The 22,474-nt window shown below is 54.2% G+C and overlaps 1 protein-coding gene across 42 annotated transcripts in view; it reads left to right on the plus strand.

Annotated features, from left to right (window-relative positions):
- Positions 1 to 22,474, plus strand: part of Rbfox1 (RNA binding fox-1 homolog 1) — a 2,023,047-nt gene that overhangs the window by 1,706,699 nt on the left and 293,874 nt on the right. The window contains exon 1 of one of the 42 annotated variants that reach the window (XM_078024608.1): positions 1,207 to 1,231. The exons of the other annotated variants lie outside the window; for them this stretch is intronic. The gene's annotated coding sequence lies outside the window, so the exon portion shown is untranslated. Of the gene's footprint in view, positions 1 to 1,206; positions 1,232 to 22,474 lie in introns of those variants that run through there. 42 annotated transcript variants of the gene reach the window in all.

Genomic DNA, 22,474 nt, shown 5'->3' on the forward strand with positions numbered 1-22,474 from the left:
CAGACGAACTTAGAAAGGAACATAGACAATGTTTGTCACCTAAGAAGCTGGCCCAGGGAACAGCCTTATAAGTACTGGGGGGCATCTCCTGGCTTGGGGTCATCTTCTGTTTTCTTACGTTGCTCTTTGAGGAAACAGGAAAGGCCACCCTCCTCTCACGGCCAGACGCCCCCACCTCTCCACGTACCTGCGCAGCACAGGTGTGTGGCCAGCCTCAGCTCAGGCCCAGCGCGACATCGCAAAGGCTCCTGGTAATGACAGACACCGCGCCGAGGGTGCTCCGCACGGTGGGCAGACGACACACCACACACAGGGTGATAGAGAGCGTTGGCAAACGCCGGGTCCCAGTGGGAGCAGGGACGGCTGGGGATCAGCCGCCCAGACGGGAGCCCCCACGGGCGGACCTAGCCTCGCCAGCGCCGGGCTTTGTTTGGTGTTGTTTTTCCTTTTTCGTCCTAATTTTAAACCCTCAGTTCCCTTCTGTCCCTTTGTTCTATTTTGGTCCTAAAAGGAGCATTCCTCTCTGCGGCCAGCCAGGAGTCTCCAAGGAGGTGAGGCCGGCATGGTGATCTTCAAACGGAGGGCCTCCTGAATCTGCGAGTCCCCAGCCCTGGGCCATGTCGCCGGGGGAGAGGGAAGGGAGCGGAGGAGTGTTTTCTGGAAGGCTGGCTGCCGGAGCTCGCCCATCACCCCAAGAGCTGGTGGGCAGGAGAATCAGGACCCCGCCAGCCCAGGACAGTAGCCCTTCCTTTTTGGTCATCACTGTTCACATTTAGGAATCGCACACGTTAGTGGGTCGGACCGTGGTGTTTCCACACATGCCTCTGTGGGGCTTTGATCCGATCCCGGTGCCATCGTGAGCATTTGTGGAAGGGACAGACGTCTCCCCCTGCCAAGCATTATTTAAAGAAGCCACCGACTGTGGTGGGTTGACTCGGGTCCGTGCTGGTGTCTGGGTCTCAGGAGGGTCTGGAGAGGCTGCTGTCTACTTGGCCCGGCTCCGCAGCAGTGGGGTTTCTCTAGGATATTTTGGGATTCTAGTTCTCCGCCCACGAGGCTTTTCTGGGGACTCAGGAGTTTTAGTACGAAGGCGAGGTTTATCACGCGGGCACCGCTGCGTTGGTGGCTGCTCCTTAGTAGATTTCCAGGATTCCTCCCTCGGCAGTTGCATGGATATCCTCAGACATGGAAAGCCTGCCGAGGAGAGGAATCGGGACCTGGAAGCAGGCAGGTAGGGCTGCGGCTGTGGGATCTGCCACATGTCATCCCCCGTGTTCAGAAGGAAGGGGCTGCTGGAGAGAGGCCCAGGCCCTGGGATCATTAAAACATGAACTGGATCAGAATCCTTGAGGTGAGCCAGGCACTGGGCACACACCTGTCCTCCCAGCTACTTAGGAGGCTGAGGCAGGAGGATCCCAAATTCAAGGCCAGCCTGGATGATTGACTGGGACTTTGTCTCTAAAAGGGGTGGTGATGGCTGGCTGGGGACATAGATTGATGGCCAAGCGCTTGCCTGGCATATGTGAGGCCGTGGGTGTGATCCCTAGTACCCCCCAAAATAAAGAAATAAATAAAAGGCTTTTAAGGGAAGCTTTGGCACACAGCAAATTCCAGGAAAGTGTTTGTTAACAAAATAGACAAAAGTGGGGATTTAATTATTATTTACTTATTGATGTAAAGCAGGAGACTTGGGGGTCAGCTGAAGTGCCGGTATTCCCGCCAGGTTAGGAGTAGTCGCGGTCACTCAAAGACAAAAACACCGAACACCAGCACTGCAGATAGACTTAAGTCCACTTAATGTTAAGTGTGGTGTGACATTATCTAGAACACTCCCCCCAGTAAGCCTGTGAGGGAAGGCATGCAACCCTCGGTTTATAAGAGAATCAACTGATGTTCAGGAAGGTTAAGTCACTTGCCCGGGGCCACACAGTCCGGAATGGTTAGAGCCAGAACTTGTTCTCAAACTAGATATGGCTCCGATCCCTGCATTGTTAGCCAGGATGGTATAGCCCTGCTATTTATTTTTTTATTTAAGTTTTATTAGTAAATTAGAGACTGAGTGAGGTGGATTAAAAATCATGTGTTTCCTGGAGAGGCCATGGGGCAGGGGCTCTAGAGACAGATTCACCGGGTCGTGTGATCTGTGTGACCTTGGGAAAGTTGTGTGACCTCTCTGTGTTTCAGCTTCCCCACGTTCTGTGAGGGTGGAAAGAGCATTCACCTTAGAGTGTTGTTAGGAAAGTGGGTCCGTACTCAAAGAGGCTAGAAGTTGCCTGGCCAATAGTACATGGTCTCTATAGTTGAAAAAATATTTAAAAATAGACTGAGTGTAAGAGTCATAAAGGAAATGAGGTCACTCGGGGAGGTTCTGCTTTTGATGTCCCCACAGTGCCCCAGAAGGACACTGCTAATCTGGGAAGTTGAAAATCCCACCTGTCACAGGCCCGCTGTGGCCACCAGCTGCCTGGCCATGACATCCTGGGGAAACCATCTTGCAGGGTCAGCTCCTTGGCTAATCCTCAGATGGACAGCTCAGCTGCGCAGCTTGGCCTGGCGTGGTCCTGGGCCCCTTGCTTCTCTGTCTGGTCTGTGAGGCCCAGCTGCAGAGTCGGCCCTGAGAGCCCAAGTGTATTCCACCTCCTGTTCCCCCCAAGTGCTGTGGGTGGGTTTCCTGTCCTGCCTGGTGCCCGCTTGCGGCCGGACAGTGTCTGTTTCCTGGCCTGGAGCTGGAGGGAGCACTCAGGCAGAGAGCAGCCACCTGCTGCCGTGGGTGACCGTCTACACGTGGAGAAGGGGCCAAGGCTGTGGTTTCGGACTCTCGGTGACGGCCTTGGTTCTGTGATCCAGAATGCCTGGGCACCTCCCCAAGATGTTTGGCCCTCTTGCCACCTCAGAATCGTGTCCCCTGCTGAGCCGTGAGGAGTGCCCTCTGAGTGGCAAGCACCTCGGAGTCCAGGCCGGTTAGCGCATCACTGGGCCTCCCGTGAGAACGGCCGTCTGACCTGTTAAGGGAGCGACTCTGACTCTACCCCTGTTTTCCTTGATCAGAATGCACACTGGCTGCCGGCTTCAAATTCTGAAAGCAGCTCCAAGGTCCCTCAGGGGCCACCGATGGGTGTCAGCAGGACCCAGCACTTCCTACAGGGATATGGAAAATGGTGGGAATTGGCGCAGTCCCTCTGGGATGAGGGGGAAGTGTCAAAGTGGTCTACGCATCAAAAAGTAAGAACCAAGAACTACAGCTTGACCCTGAGAAGAGGTGTTAATCAGGGGAGGTCAAGGTCGGTCAGCCCTGGAGGCCAGTCTGTGCCTCAGTGTCACAAAGAAAGGACGAAGGACCACCTCCTCAGCCATCCTCCTGACCGTCCACCCTTGGTTCCCCCAGGATGAGGGCATCTCCAGGGGCAGGGTCCCCACCCCCTGGAGGCCTGGAAGGTGGCCTCGGTCAGCTTTCCTCCAGGCCTCGGAGTCTTCTCCTCCTTCTGCTCCCCTTGCTTTTACAGCCTGTGGCCACCGATGACCATGACAATGGTAGACGCTGAGTGAGGAGTTGAGGGACAAGGACATCAGAGGCCGCTCAGCTCGAGTGTGGCCCAGGCCAACCTTTCTCATAGTAGGTAATCAGTGTCACATGCCAGAAAGGCTCCTCTCAGTAGCACACAAGAGGGGGTCTTGGCTCAAGCCACAGCTTGGCCCCGGGTGGCTGTCTGGCCGTGGCCAGGGCACATCCCCTCTCGGGGCCTTTGTTTTCTTCTTGGTAATATCATAAACTTAGTAGGATCTGCTCTGTAGGAGCAAAAGGCTCAAACTGAAAGAGTAGAGAGGTGGGACTAGGGCAGCGTCTGGCACATGCCCTGCACTGAACAAGTGGTGGCAGCCATGATAAGAAGAAGGAGGAAAGAAAGAAGAGAAAAAACAAATCATCCCAGAGCTGGACTCGAGTGTAATTCTTCATGACCAGATAGTCAGATAGATGGCGAAATTGACAGATAGATGGATGAATGGGTGAGTGAGTAGATGGATGGACGGATGGATGGATGAGTGGATGGGTGGATGGATGAGTGGATAGATGGATGGATGGGTGGATGGATGAGTGGATAAATGGATGGATGAGTGGATGAATGGATAGGTAGATGGATGGATGTGTGGAAGGATGAGTGGTGGATAAGTGGATGAATGGATAGATGGATGGATGAATGTGTGGATGGATGGATGATGGATAGATGGATGGATGAATGCATAGATGGATAGACAAATGGTTGGGTAAATGGATGGATGGATGATGGATGGATGGTTGAATGAGTGCACAGATGGATAGACAGAGGTTGGGTGAATAGATGAGTGGATGGATGGATGATGGATAGATTGATGAATGAGTATGCAGATGGATAGACAGATGGTTGGGTCAATGGATGGATGGATGGATGGATGGATGAATGGCTGGCTGGCTGGCTGGATAGATAGATGGATGGTTGGGTCAATGGATAAATGAGTGCACAGGTGGATAGATGGAAGGTTGGGTAAATGGATGAGTGGATGGATGGATGATGGATGGATGGATGGATGGATGGATGAATGCATAGATGGATAGACGGGTGTGTGGGTAAATGGATGGATGGATGATGGATGTATGGTTGAATGAGTGCACAGATGGATAGACAGAGGTTGGGTGAATGGATGAGTGGATGGATGGATGATGGATAGATTGATGAATGAATATGCAGAAGGATAGACAGATGGATGGTTGGGTCGATGGATGGATGGATGGATGGTGAATGGCTGGCTGGCTGACTGGATTGATAGATGGATAGTTGGGTCAATGGATAAATGAGTGCACAGGTGGATAGATGGAAGGTTGGGTAAATGGATGAGTGATGGATGGATGGATGATGGATACATTGATGAATGAGTATGTAGATGGATAGATGGATGGTTGGGTCAATGGATGGATGGATGGGTGAATGAATGGCTGCATGGCTGGCTGGATAGATAGATGGATGGTTGGGTCAATGGGTGGGTGGATGGATGAGTGGATGAATAAGTGGATAGATAGTTGGATGGTTAGATGAATGGTTGGAGAGGTGCATGGGTTAATAGCTGAGTGAATGAATACCTGGACAGATCAGTGGATACATGGGTGAATGGTTAGATGAATGAATAGAGAGGGGAATGAGTGGGTGAATGGATAGGTGGATGGAAGGATGAATGGCATGTCAGTCATCCAGTTCAGAAAGTTTGGATCAAACAAGGTCACTTTTTCTTCCTGTGGCATTTCCCAGATGCTTTTATATCCTAATCCCCGCCATCCCGAGTCTCCAAGAGGGCGGAAACAAGCTAACCCTCTCCGACTTATTTGACCGTGGCGTTCTGTTGCAGTGAAGGCTCTAATGAGGCCTCTCCTGCGCAGCTCTGCCTGGGGAGCCGCCGCCAGGCCCTCCAAGGCTAAGCAGAAGACAATGCACTCGGAGCTCACGTGGCTCAGCCCTTCAGCAACGGCCTGGGGTCTGGACAGAAAGGCTCCATGCCCCGTCCTGGAGGTGCGTGCTGTTTGGAGTGTCCTCTGTGCCAGCTTCGACGGGCACCTGCAGCCCAGAGGGCCAGAGAGGCCAAGGAACACAAAGGAGGTTGCAGGGAGCAGCCATTCTTCATCTCCCATTCTGAGCGCCCTCCGGGAGGACCCACGGGCCTCACGCAAGGTCAACTAATTCTCAGCCCCCGTCGCCATCCCTCCCCAGACAGGTCAGAGGTCGGCCCCTGAAGCATTGCCTCTCTCAGCAGAGGTGATGTGCGGGTTGATATTCTTAGATTTGCTCATTCAGCCAGTCAGTCTGGCTTTCAGAGGAGAATCAGGTCAAGAAGCACTTAATGAACCAAGAGGAGCCGCGTGCCTCCTGGACCAGGGGCTCAGGTTTCTAATGCTAATCAGCAGCCTCCTCACTTACAAAACCTACTGGAATTTTCTTTGGGCATTTTTATAACCGGTTTTGGAGGTGGGACAGTCCTGCTGGGTAGGGTGACACAGTGTCCCGGATCCTTTGGGTTTCTGCCGATGGAAAGGCACCAGCTTCCTCCCCACACACCGTCCCATGGACTTGGATTTCTAAGTCTGGTCTCTAGAGTTCACTTTCCACGCCCGGAGCCCACACGCCTGTCTCCTGCCTCAGCACCTGGGCTTTGGAACATGGAAAAAGGAGACATGCTCTCCAGCAGGACGGTGCCTCCACAGTTGCATCTGTAGGCACGATTTCATTTAACCAATTAGTGCTTATAAGGAGGAAGAGTTTGATATGCCCATCTTGATGCCCCAGCTGCTGCTGATTCGTTTGTCACTGATGACGGGCAGCACCCACAGACTGCGCATCTGCGATGAGCTGTCCTTCGTTTAACTCACTGGACCATAATTTATAATCACGGACCAGACTCTGATTTTACAAGTCATAACTCCAAGGCACAGAGAGGTTGAGTAATGTGCAGGAGAACACACAGCTAGTACTTGGTGGAAACCGGACTTTCCCTGTAGGCAGAATGTGATCTCTTTGCTCTGCTATGGTGCTTCCAGCCAGGGAATCAGGCGTGGTCCTTGAGAGGGTGGTAATGCAACAAGAATAGTCATGCTTCGTAAGCGCTCACCGTCCTGGCAAGGTTGCATGTGCCAGTTCACACATGTGTATGAACTGACGGGGTCCCTGCTGGGCTGCTGAGCCAGCTTCTCTTCCAGGGGCTCTCCTGCCCGGACGGCTCCCCACCGAGGATTCCAGTGGAGGTGGCGTAACTAGAGGACCGTCTCGTTGGTGGCCCAGTGTGTCCACCTGTGCAGCCTGGGGAAGTGCTTCCTACACCTGCCTTCTCGTAATCAGGTTGATGTCATTGTGACTCAGGGGCCACACTGAGCTGCCCGCTCTCTTGGAGCCTGCCTTCCTGCCTGGGAAGAATGTAAATCTCAGGTGACAGCCCAAAGGACCAGCCTTTCAAGACACCTGCGAGGCCAACCTCTTCCCTACCGCGTCCTTGTCCAGTAGGATGGCGTTGGAGCGCGTGCCTGGGGCTGCGTGGTATTTAGTAATTTGGAGTTGTGCATTGGCCTGATGATTCTTGATGATTTAGCAGGTGTGGGAACTGGTTAGAGAGAGATCTGCTGCTTGGTAACGGGCATGGCAGGCATTTTCTTATTTAACCCTGATCAGGTGACTTGGCAGCCCCTGAACTTCCGTCATGTCCTGTAGGTGAAAGGTCATCTCAAGTACTCATGAGCATCTGGTCTGTGACCAGTCCTGGGAGAAAGACGGGATGACCAAGTGGTGGAGGAGGTGATGGGGGAGGTGATGGAGGAGGTGATGGAGGAGGTGATGGAGGAGGTGATGGGGGAGGTGATGGGGAGGTGATGGAGGAGGTGATGGGGGAGGTGATGGAGGAGGTGATGGGGGAGGTGATAGGGGAGGTGATGGGGGAGGTGATGGAGGAGGTGATGGAGGAGGTGATGGGGAGGTGATGGAGGAGGTGATGGACTGATGGAGGAGGTGATGGGGGAGGTGATGGGGAGGTGATAGGGGAGGTGATGGAGGAGGTGATGGAGGAGGTGATGGGGGAGGTGATGGGGGAGGTGATGGAGGAGGTGATGGAGGAGGTGATGGACTGATGGAGGAGGTGATGGGGGAGGTGATGGGGAGGTGATAGGGGAGGTGATGGAGGAGGTGATGGAGGAGGTGATGGAGGAGGTGATGGGGGAGGTGATGGGGGAGGTGATGGAGGAGGTGATGGAGGAGGTGATGGAGGAGGTGATGGACTGATGGAGGAGGTGATGGGGGAGGTGATGGAGGAGGTGATGGGGAGGTGATGGGGGAGGTGATGGAGGAGGTGATGGGGAGGTGATGGGGGAGGTGATGGAGGAGGTGATGAGGAGGTGATGGGGAGGTGATGGGGGAGGTGATGGAGGAGGTGATGGGGAGGTGATGCAGGAGGTGATGGGGGAGGTGATGGAGAAGGTGATGGGGAGGTGATGGGGGAGGTGATGGGGGAGGTGATGGGGGAGGTGATGGAGGAGGTGATGAGGGAGGTGATGGAGGAGGTGATGGAGGAGGTGATGGAGGAGGTGATGGACTGATGGAGGAGGTGATGGGGGAGGTGATGGAGGAGGTGATGGGGAGGTGATGGAGGAGGTTATGGACTGATGGAAGAGGTGATGGGGAGGTGATGGGGAGGTGATGGGGGAGGAGAGATGGAAACTGACTGTCTTGACTATCCTGGGTCAATGCATGATTGACAGCTCGGGATCTTGGCTGATCAGACCATATGTGCTGAAGAAGGTGGGGAGCTGGGGCCCTGGTGCGGGGCTGCTGGCAGAAGGGTGTGAATGTCCATGGACATGATCACGTGGGGAAGAGCCGCGTGCGCATTCCAAGGGAGACCTCGCGGGGCAGGCGTCGGTGGGTGCCTGAGACTGACCAAGGAGCAGAGGGGAGAGCCTGATCTTAGAGGTCCATGACAGACACCCTGAAGGAGGGACTAAAATAAACCAACTCTTTTCGAACACCTTCCAAGTGCCAGGGACGCCCACCTGCAGCTTGTCATTTCACCGCCACCACGCACCCGTGAGCAGGTCCAGGTGCTGTTCCGCGTCACTCCGGTGGGGATGAGGGCTTCGGGCTGAGCGCGTCTTCCTGAGGACGCCAGACGTGGGAAAGGGAAAGCAAGACCCAAGCCAACCTCTCCAACTCCAAACCTCACGCCTTTTCTGTGCCTTGGAGATACAGGTGGCTCTTGGCTGTCGCTCATGCTTTCCTACACGGTCACCTTGGGAGGCTCATGGCAATGGCTGCCCTGCTTCTGCGCTGGGGTCCACCTGCCTTCTTGAAGGAGCGACCAGCTTCCAGGACCCTGATCCCACGGGAGCAGACCTGGAGCTAACAAAATACCGGAAGGACTTGGGACAAGAGGGTGGTGCAGTCCGCAGGTCATGGCAGTGGCAAAGGCTTTGCAGAGATTTGACCTTTGACTTCTGCCCCCAAGGTTGGACCTGACGGAAGGGAGGCGGGGCAGGAAGGAGGGCATTTTTGCTTCGCCAGCAAGTTGGAAGGGAAACTGGTTCACCGAGGTGCTCGGCCAAGGCACCGTGCCAGTGTGGTTTGCACACAAGTGTGCCCTTGGCCACTGGCTGAGGGCGAATCTGAATGGTAGCCCTGCAGAGTATCCTGGGCGCCCCCGGAGGTTCACCGTCACCCATCTTTGCCTGGAAACAGGGTCGTGGGGGTGATTCGATCACCTCTGAATCCGCATGATGAGATAAACACCGCCGATGTCCGAAAGATTAAAAAATGCAATTAAAGTTAACCCTGGAGGTCGGGTCGGACTCCATTTTGATTTCCTGGTCACCCGTGACGACCGATGCCCAGCTTCTCTCCAGGAAGAATGATGGGTGCTGAAGAAGGATGAGGACCCTGGCAGACTCCTGCTGGGTGGGCACGGCACCTCCTCTCTAGACCTGACGAGGGGCCCAGCAGGCCCAGGTGTGCCGGGCCGTCCAGGAGACATGGCTGATCCGAATTTGACAGGGAGGGAGTTAAAGGCCTGGCCCTCCCTCTCACTGAGCAGACCCAACATCACAGTGGCCTTCCGTGGCCTGGACCCGGTCCCCAAGGCTGCAGTTGGCACCCTAGGCCACAGATGGGGAGGTGGGGTCTCCCTGGATGACCCCTTTCTATTCTCCTGCCAACAATTCTGTCCCTGGCCTCTTTCCTTCTCTGACACAGACGTCTGGTTCCCTGGTGGCCACCGCTCGGAAGGGACTGCCATGGCCAGAAGCATCCTCACGTGGGCTCTGGAGGTGGGCACAGAGGCAGGATCTGGGAGCCAGAGGAGGAAGCTCTAGGGCAGAGCGTTGTCATGGAAGGCGGGAAGGATGGGGCAGTTCTTCAGGGGAGGGAAGAGACTGAACTGTCCCCTGCTCAATAAGTCATCATCCATCCGTCCATCCGTCCATCCAGCCCTCCGTGCGATTCTGGCCCGGGGAGCATTGGACTGAGCAGCCACCAGGGAGCCCTGGGGAGGAGGAGAGACAGGTAACGAGGCAGAGGAAGGGGAAGAATCGCCCCAGGGCCTCTCTCACAGCCTGCCCGACAGGGCTCCTGCCTGGCGACCGGCGGAGAGCTGCCCACTGAGAGTGTCCGCGACTTACATAGGAAACCTTGCCACCTGCCCGTGATAGCCGGAGCCCGTCACTGGACCTGAGCCTCGGTTTGAACCCAGCACGCTCCAGAGGTCTGCCGCTGTCCCTTGTCACAACCAGAAACGCCACTCTCTCCTCCCACCTTACTAGTTCCTCCACATTTTGACAGTTTTAAATTCCTTCAACATACCATGAGCTTGGAACTGCCTGTTGGGTAGCCAGCCCTTGGCCCTGGGTACCAGCTCCTGGGGAGCAGAGACTCCCCAGAAGATTCAGGAAGAAAAAAACACACTCCAGCCCGGTACTACCAGGTGCATCCCATTGGAGAGAACAGCCCCCTACTGTAAGGAACAAGAGGTTTCGATCAGTGGTGGTTATTTATCGATATGCCTTGTGATTTGTCCTGGTTTTAGAGCAAGGATACATTCAATGCATTTTCAAAAATATAAATAGTTCAACCTTATAGGTCAATAACATATAAATAGAAAATTGGGTGCCTGTGGTTGAGACTGGAGGTGACAGGAGTATGAAGACAAGGTTACAAATATGCAGACGGTGAAGGCCAACATGGTGGACAGAATGGGAGCCTCTCATTGGACTCTGAGCTTCCTAGCAGGCAAAGTGAAAAGAACCACCAGACAACCCTGGGTTTCAGGAGGGGGAAAGAAGATGCTTATTTGGGAAGCAGCCAAAGCTTCTGTACTCCGTGTTCAGAGTGTCATGGAACTCCATGTTCTATCTGAATTGATCAGCAGGCTCTTCAGTAAAACTGTGTGTACACGTGTCCATAAGTGATCTGCCCCAAACACCCCAACACGCTGGCTCTCTGACCACTCTTGGGGGACAACAAATGGGCCTCGTCACTTCTGTTCTCGGGAAGCTGAGAGCCCACGGGATTGGAGCAAGCTTCCTGCCCCGGGACCCGTGTTCTTTCCCGTTATAGCACTGAAAAGTCAACATACAACTGCCCCGGCCTCACCTAACTCACTGAACCCTCCTGACCTGTGGCTGCCAAAGGGAGCAGATTAGAAAACACGCCCATAGCGTGCCACTGCTTCTGTCTCTCGGGTAACTTCTCAGAAATGCCGTGTTGAAAGTCATACTCCACAGCTAAAGTTAGCCACGGTATCGGGCTGTTGAGTAAGAGGGGTCAGCTCACAGCTGTTCCCGAGCCTCTGAGCTGGGTGGCGTGGGCACTCGGCGCAGGAGAATCAATTACGGAGAACCTTGTCAAGATGGCCCAAGCTCAGCCCTAAATAATTGAATTCTCTGCCAAACCCTGTCCACTGTCGTTATCTAGGAATGTGATTATGCAGCTACATCAAGCAACTAAAATTAGTGTAGTGTAAAAACACCTTGGCCATCTCAGAGTGGAAGAATTGACATTTGGATTTAGAAAAAGCCGATAGTTGAACGTGTTTGGCCGCGTCCGACGCTCCCCCCACCCTCCGCCGTGCTGACAAAATCTGTGTTATGTGGCCGGTGCAGTGAGATAGGTGGAAGGGGCAAGTGGATATTTAGTCCAAGGTGATTTTCTGTACTCCTTGGGCCTGGGCTGCCACAGAAGGGGATGTACTTCATCAGAATCTTATATTACAGCTCTCCAAGTCGTAAACTCTGAAGGTGCCCACATGCTTTCCTGGGATAAGATTAGAAGAGTGACACTTTAATGTCATCTGAGCCCTCAGTCTGAAGTCAAAAGATGTGTCTACACGGAGCACCAGGAGAAGAACAGGGAATATACAGCGAGAACAGCTCCTAGCCCCCTGTCTCGCACACGCTGCCATATAGTGACAGCGAGTTTATGTCATTATCACACAACCTTATGAAGGAGGGACCTTTATTATCTCCATTTTCCAAATGAGGAAACTGGAGCTCAGAGAAGCTAAGTAGCTTGTGCAAGATCACACAGCTAGTAAGTGGGACACTTGTGTCAGCCTTGAACCAGTTTGTATATCCCGTGGGAATTAATCTACCACCACATAGCACATCCCCGATGATCCTTTGGGTGTTTTTTGACACTAGAAAGATATTTCAAATTTTCTTCACTGTATTTGTCATCTACCCTTTTGTTACACATTGGATACACCTTGAATCTCGGAGGACAGGGAAACAACTGTCATTAATATGTTGCAAATGTATGTATCACAGTTGACATTTCAGAATAAAGACGGTCTCTAAAATACGAGAAAGTGGGGAGCATGTGAAATTCTATCACAGCATAAAATAGAGTAGTGAATACAGGGTCCTGGGGGGGGGGTCCTACCCAGTAACTTCCTCTGGATTCTGGTTCTCGGTGGCCGCTGATAAGCACGGGAGCTCACGTCTCCCACTTCCAAGCTCCCAGGGGACCCTGGTGCTGGCCTCTGGGCCCAACCCCGTGGGCCGAGAGCGTGGTCTCAGGGCCGGTCCCCTCTTTCTCTCCCGCTCTCTCCGAGAACTAAATTAGCGGAGAGGGCTTGGTTAGCGCGTTGGGCAAGCTGTGCCCAAAATAGCCCTTTCCATTTCGGTGGCTTCAACTTTGCAGCTGCCGCGTCTCTTCGTGGTCTGGGAAGAAGACTTTCACTCGCAGAGTTGCTGATGCGGACTTTCTTTCTCTCCCCTCTCGGCCTGACGAGCGCTTGGCTCCCGGCTCTGTAGTTGGGCAGAAGTTGGGTCCCTAGATCCCCCCCACCTCTCATTGATGCGTTGAGCCTCAGAGGGACTGGCACTGCGTGTAAGCATGTTGGCGTCTCCAGGGGTCCTCCTGCATTCCTACGGTGTGCCCATGATCCTGCCCGCAGCACCCTACTTCCCTGGACCCATTCAGGTAACGCAAGGTCTCTGCCAGCCAGCGACTTAACTCCAGCGCGCTCGGAGTAATAATTGGAATTTTTATGGTTGAGAAAGCAAACACTTTTAATACAGGAAAAAGCCCTCCTGTAGTCAGTGAGGAGACAGTAGGAAATCTAAAAGATGGATCACCCTAATCTGGCTATTGACATCTCTCATGGCTGAATAAATGGTGTAGTTGAGCTATATTTGCTTGTATTGATCTGACTGCTGTTTAACATTCATGCCTTGGCTTTGGGAGGTTGGCCACAGGGCACAAGATCCGCGCTCCTTCCCAGCTTTCCGGGGGGCTCGGTCTCCCCCAGCAGATCACGAGGCGGAGTGACTTATCATGAGGTGACGCAGTGAAGAGTTGTGGCCCAGGAAATGAAGGGAGCGTCCAGCAGGCCGCCATTCCTGGGCTGTCTGTTTTCAGAGAAAGCCCCCCTCCCCGCTGCACACCCTGAATTTGGGTGGTGGCGCCGAGTCAAGCAGGGACACCCCCTTGCTCGTTCCCTTGGGCACTTGGAGGTGGTGCCAGGAACCCCACACTAGCTGTTCGCCTCCTAATGATGGCAGGACGGAGGAGGGTGGTGACCGGTGCTGGTGTCGAGGCGGGCACTGCTGTGTGGACAGGGTCATCTGCCGGGAGACGCGTGGACCTCGTTCTCTCCCTCGCCCCGAGTCCACCTGTGTGCTGTCTGCACTGCTCCCGGGGGACATCGAGCTTCTCTGGGAAGCTGGTGCCTGCAGAGCCTGGCGGTGGTGGCCGGTCAGGTGGCTTTTTCACTATTGCTCACGGAGAATGGTCACCTCTTGGTGATCAGTTCTGCATCTTCTTTCCATGGGAAGGGAAAAAAAAAAAACATATTTAGTGCGTCCCTTCCCATTCACTCTGCACCCCAAACCCCTGTGTTTGAAAATTCTGCAACACTCTGACGCTTGAATTCAAATTTCTGGGGAGGATTCTGGTCAAATTCTATTTCTTTCTCCTCTTCCGACTCCTTTGCTGTGACGTTTAGGAACTAGAGCTGTCCAGGGTGATTCTGAAGAAGAGCAAAACCTTCTGTCACCCTGGATGTGTGGCCTTTGCTCCATTTGGTGGCTTCTGTCTTCCACATATAGGTAGACAGGCCACCACAAGATGGCCCCTGGCAGTCAGCAGGGACAGGGCTCCGTCCTTCCTGGCACGGGCAGGCCAGTGGGGCAGGACCGTGTTTTCGGACTTGGCGGAGGAGGGAAAGCCAGCAGCAGGCCTTTTGCTTCTATTGCCAACTTGGGGTGAAGGTCAGCTCTGGAGGTCTGTCAGACCCTCTGCCGCCCCGGCCGATAAATAATCACAGGCAAATCGTGCTGCTCACTCTCGGCTGATGGATGCTGAAATTGCTCCTGAAAGTTCTCATAAGTTCCTGTTATGGATTAAGTGCCGGTGTAGGAAAAATAACGGCACCCACTGAAATGGGTGAATGTAATCAGGTTTAATGGACTCGAGAGCTTGTTGGGAATTAAATAACTATCGATTTGCTGGAATGTTGCTGTCATGACGAAATGCCACTCTGGACATATTACCCCGGTGATAGATGAGAAGACGCAGGGGCCAGCTGAGAAATTGGGGAGGCCCTGTTTCTTTTCCCTTTGCAGGAAGCGTTTGGGAAACATATCCAGTGACTTGGGGTTGGAGCAAGTGATTTTACTTGCAAATCTCAGCCCCGGCCTCTTTATTTTCTCAGCCAATGGCGCTCTCACCAGTGGCCCATGAGTCAGGGGAGCAGTTGAGGGAGGACCCTCCGGACTCACAGGGGGACATGCTTCATGTGGCTGGCACCCACAGAGAGGCTGTGTCCAGAGGGTCACTGGCTGGACTTCTGGCTTGCGGAGACAGCCATGTTGTGTGCCCTCTGGCATCCCCCACTACAGTTATGTTTGCAAGTGGAGGAGGAGATGCCAAGGGAAAGAGAGCTGTAGCCATGACAGGCACTCGGCTTTCATATCCCCCTCATGCCCGCTGCTCTGCCTGCGGGCCACTCCAGCCGCTTGCCCACCACCTCCTTGACCTTGCTGGTTTCTCCCCAACTCCAGATGCAAGGCCTTCCTCAAGGGAATGAAGGCACTCTCAGTCCCTGAGCAATGTCACCAGCAAGACATTAAAGTGATCAAAATAAAGAGTGTGTTCTCCACTTGTGGCGGAGAGGGCCCCAAGCCTGGAGACGTGGGAGCAGAGTGACCCTGGGCAGGGCTGTCGTGTCTGACCTTGAGGTACCTCTGGAGGTCTCACCATGCTCAAGAGCACGGTGGCAGAGGGGGCTCCCTTTCATGATACCCTCCAGTGCCACTTTAAAAATTCAGACCAACACGGCCCCATTGTTGTGTGCCAGTTAAAGAAAAATAGAACTGACCAGCCATGTGCTTTGCCAAGTTTTGAGCAAGTACCTACTTAGTCTTGCGAAGACGGCAGAGGACAAGTTTCTTGATGGTTCCAGGGAGGTTGCTCCTACAGACTCTTTCCCTAGGTGTGTTCGTAGCGTAGGTTCCGTGGTGACCAGGGACCCTACTTGCCATCGTCCAGGGAAAACAGACTCTACCGTGTAGGATTCCCCACCGCCATTATTCTGTGTCTTAACTTGTTGAATGTATGTAGCCAAATTGTTTATCCAGCCAGCTGTTGAGATAATCGTGGGATGAATTCAGAGGATTGAGCTGAGCCAGTTTGGATGGTTTCATGGGTGCAAAGAGGCCAAAAGGAAGAGGAAATGAGTGGCATTCTCAAGAATTTTTCAAAAGCATGAGGTCCTCCCACCCCCCCCCAACAGATCCCAACCTCGATGTCCTTGGATCAGAAGTCCTGGTGCATGCTCCACGGAGCTCTTTACTCATGTCTGAATTTCTCACGATATCTTCAGTGATTAGCAGATTATCTGACCTGCTCACCCAGGAGGTCAAGGCCATTGCCAAAGTCATTCTGGAGCTCCAAACCTGCCAAGGGGCACTTCCAAAGCCATGGGTCATGGTCACACACTGCCAAAACAATGGCTTCAGACCTCACCGTCTGCTTGCCTGGCACTGGGGTCTAAGGAGCCCTTGGCTGTGTGTGACCCAGCACACCTCGGTCTAGATGTCTGCCACCGCTCCTGGCTAGTCACTCTTCCTGCCACTCCAAGGGCTGTCTCATCCTCATCTTAAGGAAGATGATTTTCCTGGCTGGAGGGCAGAGGGTGGAGCCACATCGTTCATTTGGTTTTCTGTTTGCCACACACTTCCTTTGACCTCAGGCACTGTTGCTAGGCTCCTGGATCCCGGCCACAGCTGCTGACCTGTGGGCTTGCAGCCCAGTAGAAGCAGCAGCACCCAAACCCCAAGCTGTACTGCTACACGGAGCTGGCCAGAGGGAGTGATGGTATCACAGAGAGCAGCTAACCAAGGAGAAGGATCATCTCCATGCATTTTCAAGTTGGGTAGCCGTGGTCTGCCACCCCTCATCTGCAATTCTAAGTCCCCATAAGCTCTGAAAAAAATCAAATCTTTTTCAAGTTTCACACCAAATTTCATTTGAGAACAAGGCTTGACCTGAAAGGATGTACGGTTATTTATAGACTTTCTTTATTCCAGTTAGTGTAAATATTCATATATTTTGCTGTGGGAATATTTATGTGTTTGATTTCAGGGTGTTGTCCTGGGTCCTGCCGAGGGTTTTACATAATCAGTGTTACCACCAAAATGCCTTTCTAAAAAAGAAATCCCCCTTTCTCCCCCCCCGCCCCCCCAAAAAATATCTGAATGAGAAATACAGATCACTCTCAGGGCCTCAGGGAAGGAGGCGCAGATTCCCCTTGCGGCTCTCCTTTTGCCTATGGAGAACCTAAAGTCTACACTTGGAGAAAGGGAATGAGCCCAAGGTCACAAAGAGTGTCGGCCGGATAGTTGTGATTGGGGCTGGATGTGTGGGATTTCTGCTACCCTCTTAGCCACCCGCCTGCCCCTGTGAGTGGGGCGCAGGCTCAGGGATGCTCATGAAATCACGGAGATGGAGCAGCCAGGTGCTTCTTAGAGTTAGGAAGAGGTGGGATCAGAGTGGTCCTGGGAGGCAGCAGAAGGCGTCCCCTGGGCCAGAAAGGACAAGTGCCCAGCAGAAGGGAAGAGTAGGATACATGCCTGGAGGTGATTTGGCTCTAAAGATGGGGCTTCAGTGTGTTCCCCGCCCTGTGGGCGCCATGGCATTGGACAGTGTTTAGACAGATCTCCCGAGTGAAAGTCAGAGGCCAGCAGGAGCTGGAGGACCTCCTGAGCGCTGGGCCCCAGGCCCCTCCCAGACGCTCTGCAGGCGGATGCGCAAGTCCCCGGGTGGGTGTCCAGCTGACCCTTTGCCATCCCCCCGCTGAGCCAGTGATTCCTCCAAGGTCTTCTACCTTGAGCTCTCCGGGGCTAGACAGTGGCAGGTCTCTGCCAGCAAATGCCTCTGTGACGTGGGTGGCGGTGGGTCACCCAAACCCTGTGCGGTATTTCAAAGCAGAAATTGGCTTTGTTGAAATTGGCCACGAACCTAACCGGAGGTGTGCGTCCACATGGACAGCGGCCGGCGCTGGGGATTTTCGAAGTCATGATTTCCACAAGGGACAAGAGGAAGCTCCCGTGGGAGGGGAGAGGGCCAAGGGGGAGCTCGCTAGTAATTTGGACACGTTTCTGGTTAGACTTAGAAACAGAAGCTCTTTTTGCTCGGTGGCTGGGGACCGCTTCCCAGGCCTGAACACGGCTGTCCCGTGGTGCCGTCCGCGCGTGTGCACCGTCTGCTGGTTGGGAGAGACCTCGAGACGGATGCCTGATATAAATGCTCCTGGTGTCCTTTACATGGAGCTTGGAGGCCACTCCATCTTAGTCACCAAGTGACTTTTCTGTGCTGCCAACGAGGCCATGTCAACAGCCGACTAAATTAAACAGTCAGAGAGGTGGCAAAGAGAATCTGGAGTCAAACGGGTCCAGGTTGATGTATTGGCTCCGGTGTGCACTAAGCTCGCGGCCTTGGGGCTTGTCAATTAACCTCACCAAGCCTCAGTTTGCTTGCCTGCGGCAGTGCCTGGCTTGCAGGAGTACCTCCCTCGCAGGAACACCTCTCTTGCAAAAGTCGTTGTGAGCTTTCAATGAAGTTCACTCTCTCTCCAGTTGGCAGTTATTCATTGAGTACCTACTATGTGCCAGGTGGAGATGAAGGAGTGAATGATTCAACAATCCTTTCCAACAGCAAGTTTACATTATAACATATAAGGAAAGACACACACACACGTGCGTGCACATATATGTGTATGTATACATATATGATTATGTGTTCCATATTATTCTGGGTGGGTGTTTCTTAACGACTTTTTTTATCTGCAAGTGACCAAAATCTAAGTCATACTGGTTAGAGGGGAAAAAAAAAAAGAGCATCCAGGTTCAACCAGCTTCTGGCACAGTTAGATCCAGGTGCTCTGACGACCCAGGGGCTGGTTCTCTGCCCCACGTCGCAGCGGTTGCCTCTACTTGGTCTTCGTGCACAGGCACACCACCTCCGAGGGGAGGTAGAGATGGTTCTTGGCCACTCCATACCTACACCCCACCTCCCCAGTCTTTCTGGATGAAATTCCAGAGGCAGCCTCCATGGCTGATCTGGGAGTCCGTGCCCATCTATCCTGCTACCTTGGGAGCTGGAAGGCAGCGTCAGGGTCCCCGGAGCACTGTGGACTGTGTATGGAGTTCAAGTCAGGGTCCTGTTTCCAAGATGACAGAGCTGGAGAGGCACAATCCAGGTTCTCGTGATCAACAACGGGGGGTGGAGGGGGCTTTTGCAAACCCACAGACGTGCCCTTTGTCCCCCAAACTCCACACACACCATCCTCGGGGAGGAGAGTGGCGGGGCTGTGATCTCAGGCATCCTGATGGCCTGTCGCTGTGGCCATAATCACCAGGCCATCATGCTGGCTCCTGTCCATGAGCAGAATTCTAAAGTTTCCTAAAGTCAGATGTGGGCACTTTACCCGTCACTTCCCCCCACCCCCCACCCCCGGGTTTACAGCAGGGGTGCCTCCCAGCAGGGTGTTTGGGGACAGTCCCACTCCCTTACAGGCTCAGACACCACCATCCAGGGAAGTCAAGGAGATCCCTCCAGGACACCTGGCACCACAGTGTCCCCAAGGGTCCCCAGAGCCTGCCACCACTTCTTTGGCCAGCCATGTGAAAAAACATAAACGAGGGCAGGAAATTCAAGCTCTGTGGTCCAGTTTGGAGGAACAGGGCCCTTCCACTGTTCGAGAGCACTCCCAGGTGCTCGGGACTGGCCTGGTTCCGTTTTAGAGAAATGTCCTTTTTTTAATTAAAAGATTAAAGGGACACTGTCGATCTCTTCTGATTAATATCAGTCCTATAAAAAGGAAGTGTTTCTGCAGCAGCCATCTGTCATGTTGATCATTTTAAAGGCATGCTATATCAGCAAGTATGCTTTTCATAATACGCTGGCACAGGGCGGGAGGCTGGAGCGCCGACGGATCTCACTCTGTGCTGCTCCACTGTGCAGCAATCGGAGCCTTCGTGTTGACGCGGGGCCCCCTCCCTGGCTTTTAGAGGTTGTTCTGGGTAAGCGCTGTGGGTGATTTATGATGGAGACACTCACCCTGTTGATGTTCCTCTCCTGTCTAAAGATAGACCAGTCTTGCACGCACCCTACCAGCATGCGAAGAGCCCACATGTCCTCTTGATGAACCCTTGATTCCTACGAGGGGTCCAGAAAAGTTTCACTCCACGCTCAGGAGGTCCCTCCCTCTGGGCGGCTGGGACTGTTGTTTTTAGCAAGGGTCATTTTCTAGATTGAGCTCTTCGGGCTGGCAAACATCAGAGGCAAAGGCTCCGTGAAACTCATTCATCTGTTGAAATCCTTCTTTATTGATCGTGGGTTTCTTATAGGGGTCTCTGGCAAGCTCTGGAGACAGTGAGATGACCAGGACACCGTGTCTGTCCTTAGAGATCACAGAGAGGGTGCAGCCATGTCAACAGAGTCAGAGATCGATCACAGCAGCTGGGAGGCAGTGTTCTCAGCTCTCCACCCCCCACCGCCAGCTCCGTGAGGTCTTCATGCTGTTGGTGACGGGGGACCGTGGCAGGAGGGTGGCTGGCCGTAGGCTGGCTCACCATCCTTTCCAATGGGCAGGGCTTCTGGCTCATTCCAGGGGACAGAGATTCTGTTTATCTGTTTTTGAAGGGGGACAATGACAGCATGGGCTCTCTCAGGCAGGGGCCAGCTCTGTGCCCACCCAGCTGAGCCTTGCATCTGGCTTAGGGTGGAACAGAGATCCACGGTGGGAGAAGGTGGCCTCCGTGGGGCTCCTTCCCTTTTCCCCTCTGCGCTGCACTGGTTCCTGGGGGCAGGGAGGTTTGGGGACCCACCCAGGAGGCTGATAGCGTGTGCATCCCACATTGTCCTGAGGAAGTGCCCTCTGAAGAACTTTCTTTTCAGTTCTGGAGAGAGCACAGTTAAGTAAAAATTAAACAGAACTCACAGCAGCAAAAGCTGAGCGCAGCCATTGAGCCTGCCCATGTGGCTCCTGGTAAGTCCCTTGACCTTTGCTGACCTTGACTTTTCCATGTGTGAAATTGGTGTAATCTCAAGTACGCTCTTCCCCTAAGAGCTACAGGCGTCTGCACCCTAGGCCTTTGCAGTCCATCCCCTGCGTCACTCAGAGGCGTGACAGAGTGTTCAAGGCTGCCCTGTGCGCACAGTGGGTCTGAGTGTCACTGTGGCTCTGTGTGATGCGACCTTCATCCCCCTCGGAGTGTCTCCACTTGAAAGTGGGGGCTTGGCCACGCCCACTTCAGCAGGATGCCATGGGGACTTGAATGTCACCTGCTCCTTGGGGAACACCCAACCCAGTGACAGCGCTGCCGTGATTGTCATGTTTGCTCACCATGTCCCTGGTCACGTGCTTTTCTTCCCTGTGTGAAGATGCTCTGGACAGGGCAGGGGCGGGGCCCAGTCACCTCTCTCTGCCCTCGGTCTCAATGGAGATTCCTGGTGACCCAGGACAGGTGCGTTCAGCATAGTGGGAGAGCCAGGGGGTCCAGCCAGGGAGCCCAGCCCACCGTCTCGGAGTTGAGTGCCCAAAGGCTGAGGCCTGAGTACCGTGAAGCCCCCGGTCCCCTTCCCACTCCCTAAGTGAAGAGCGGGAAGCTGGAGTTTCGGACCCAGGTGCCTGGAGGAGGGTTCTTGGGTCCCAGTCATCAAACCTGCCTTTCCCCCTGACTCCCGCAGAACATACCGGAGCTGGGCGGCAAGAGGGGGAGGGTGGGCTCTGCAGGGGGGAGAGAGGCCCATCCTCTCCCATGTGGCCACAGCCTTCTGAGGACAGACTCTTTGGGACCACCCACACCTCTGTTCCATGCATCTCCTGGCACACTGTGGGCGCTTAATAAATGTTAAATAATAAGAATAGCTCCCATCTGTCAGTGCCCGGTGGCAGGGGGGATGTGTGAGTGCAGGCTGGCGCTGGGCAGCTTGTGGGAGCCTTTGAGGGGGAGAAGAGCTGGGGCCCGAGGTAATGGAGGTCCTGCAGCATCACGGTGGCCGCCAAGCCCGCCAAGCCCTCCAGGGTCAGGTCCTGCTAGTGTGTTGTCAACTCAATGCCCACACACAATGCCAGCCCATCCCCATTGGAAGCAGGGCCCAGGGGCTGCCTGGCCAGCAGCGCAGGCAGGGGCTTTGCAGAAGTTAGAAGGGACGAAGGACCTGCCCGCTGAGCAGACAGAATCATGTAGTCCCACGGCCATCATTGTCTTGGAGGAACTTGCCTCAGGGGCTGCTCAGGCCCAGGGAGCCCAGCCGCCGCCGCAGCAGCTGCTCCTGTTCAGGCCTGGGGTGCAAACCAGGTGGGGAGGACGGTGCTCACCTGCGGGACCTCCAGGAGAGGGGGAACCGGGCTGGTGGAGGCAGATGCCGTCGGGCTCTGGGCCCAGGAGCAGGCCGCCTGGTCCACCTCCCGCCTCCTGGCCGAGCGCCTCCCCGTGTCCGTGACGAGGCTCTCCCTGCGCTGCCCAGTGTTCACCTCGTTCACCTGATACCCAGAAAGCCCTCAGGTAGATGTTTCCCAGGTTTCCTGCCAAGGGCCCTGCTGTCCCAACAGCCAGCACCACCTGCTTCCATGTAGGAGCACGTCAGGAGAGCACGTTGACTGCGCAGGGCCAATGCTGCGCGCAGGCCAGGAGCCCAGGCTCAGAGCCTGCCTGGGTCAGGGTCCCGTCCCTGCCTCCTTCCCCAGACCACTGGGCTCTGGGGGCGTCTCACCTGCAAAATATCTGTGTTAGAAGGACCTCAGCTGCAAACCCCTTTTCAGGGAGAGGGGGGACAGGATCACTGCCGCCACCGAATGTCGAGTGAACTGGTCCTCAGAAAACACAGGAGGGACTGGGCCAGGCAAGAACCCAAAAGAGGCTGGAAACAGTCATTTTATATACTTACTATTAAATATTACATATTTTGTGTTATGT

Source organism: Ictidomys tridecemlineatus, chromosome 10 (assembly GCF_052094955.1).
Source record: "Ictidomys tridecemlineatus isolate mIctTri1 chromosome 10, mIctTri1.hap1, whole genome shotgun sequence".
NCBI lineage: Eukaryota > Metazoa > Chordata > Mammalia > Rodentia > Sciuridae > Ictidomys > Ictidomys tridecemlineatus.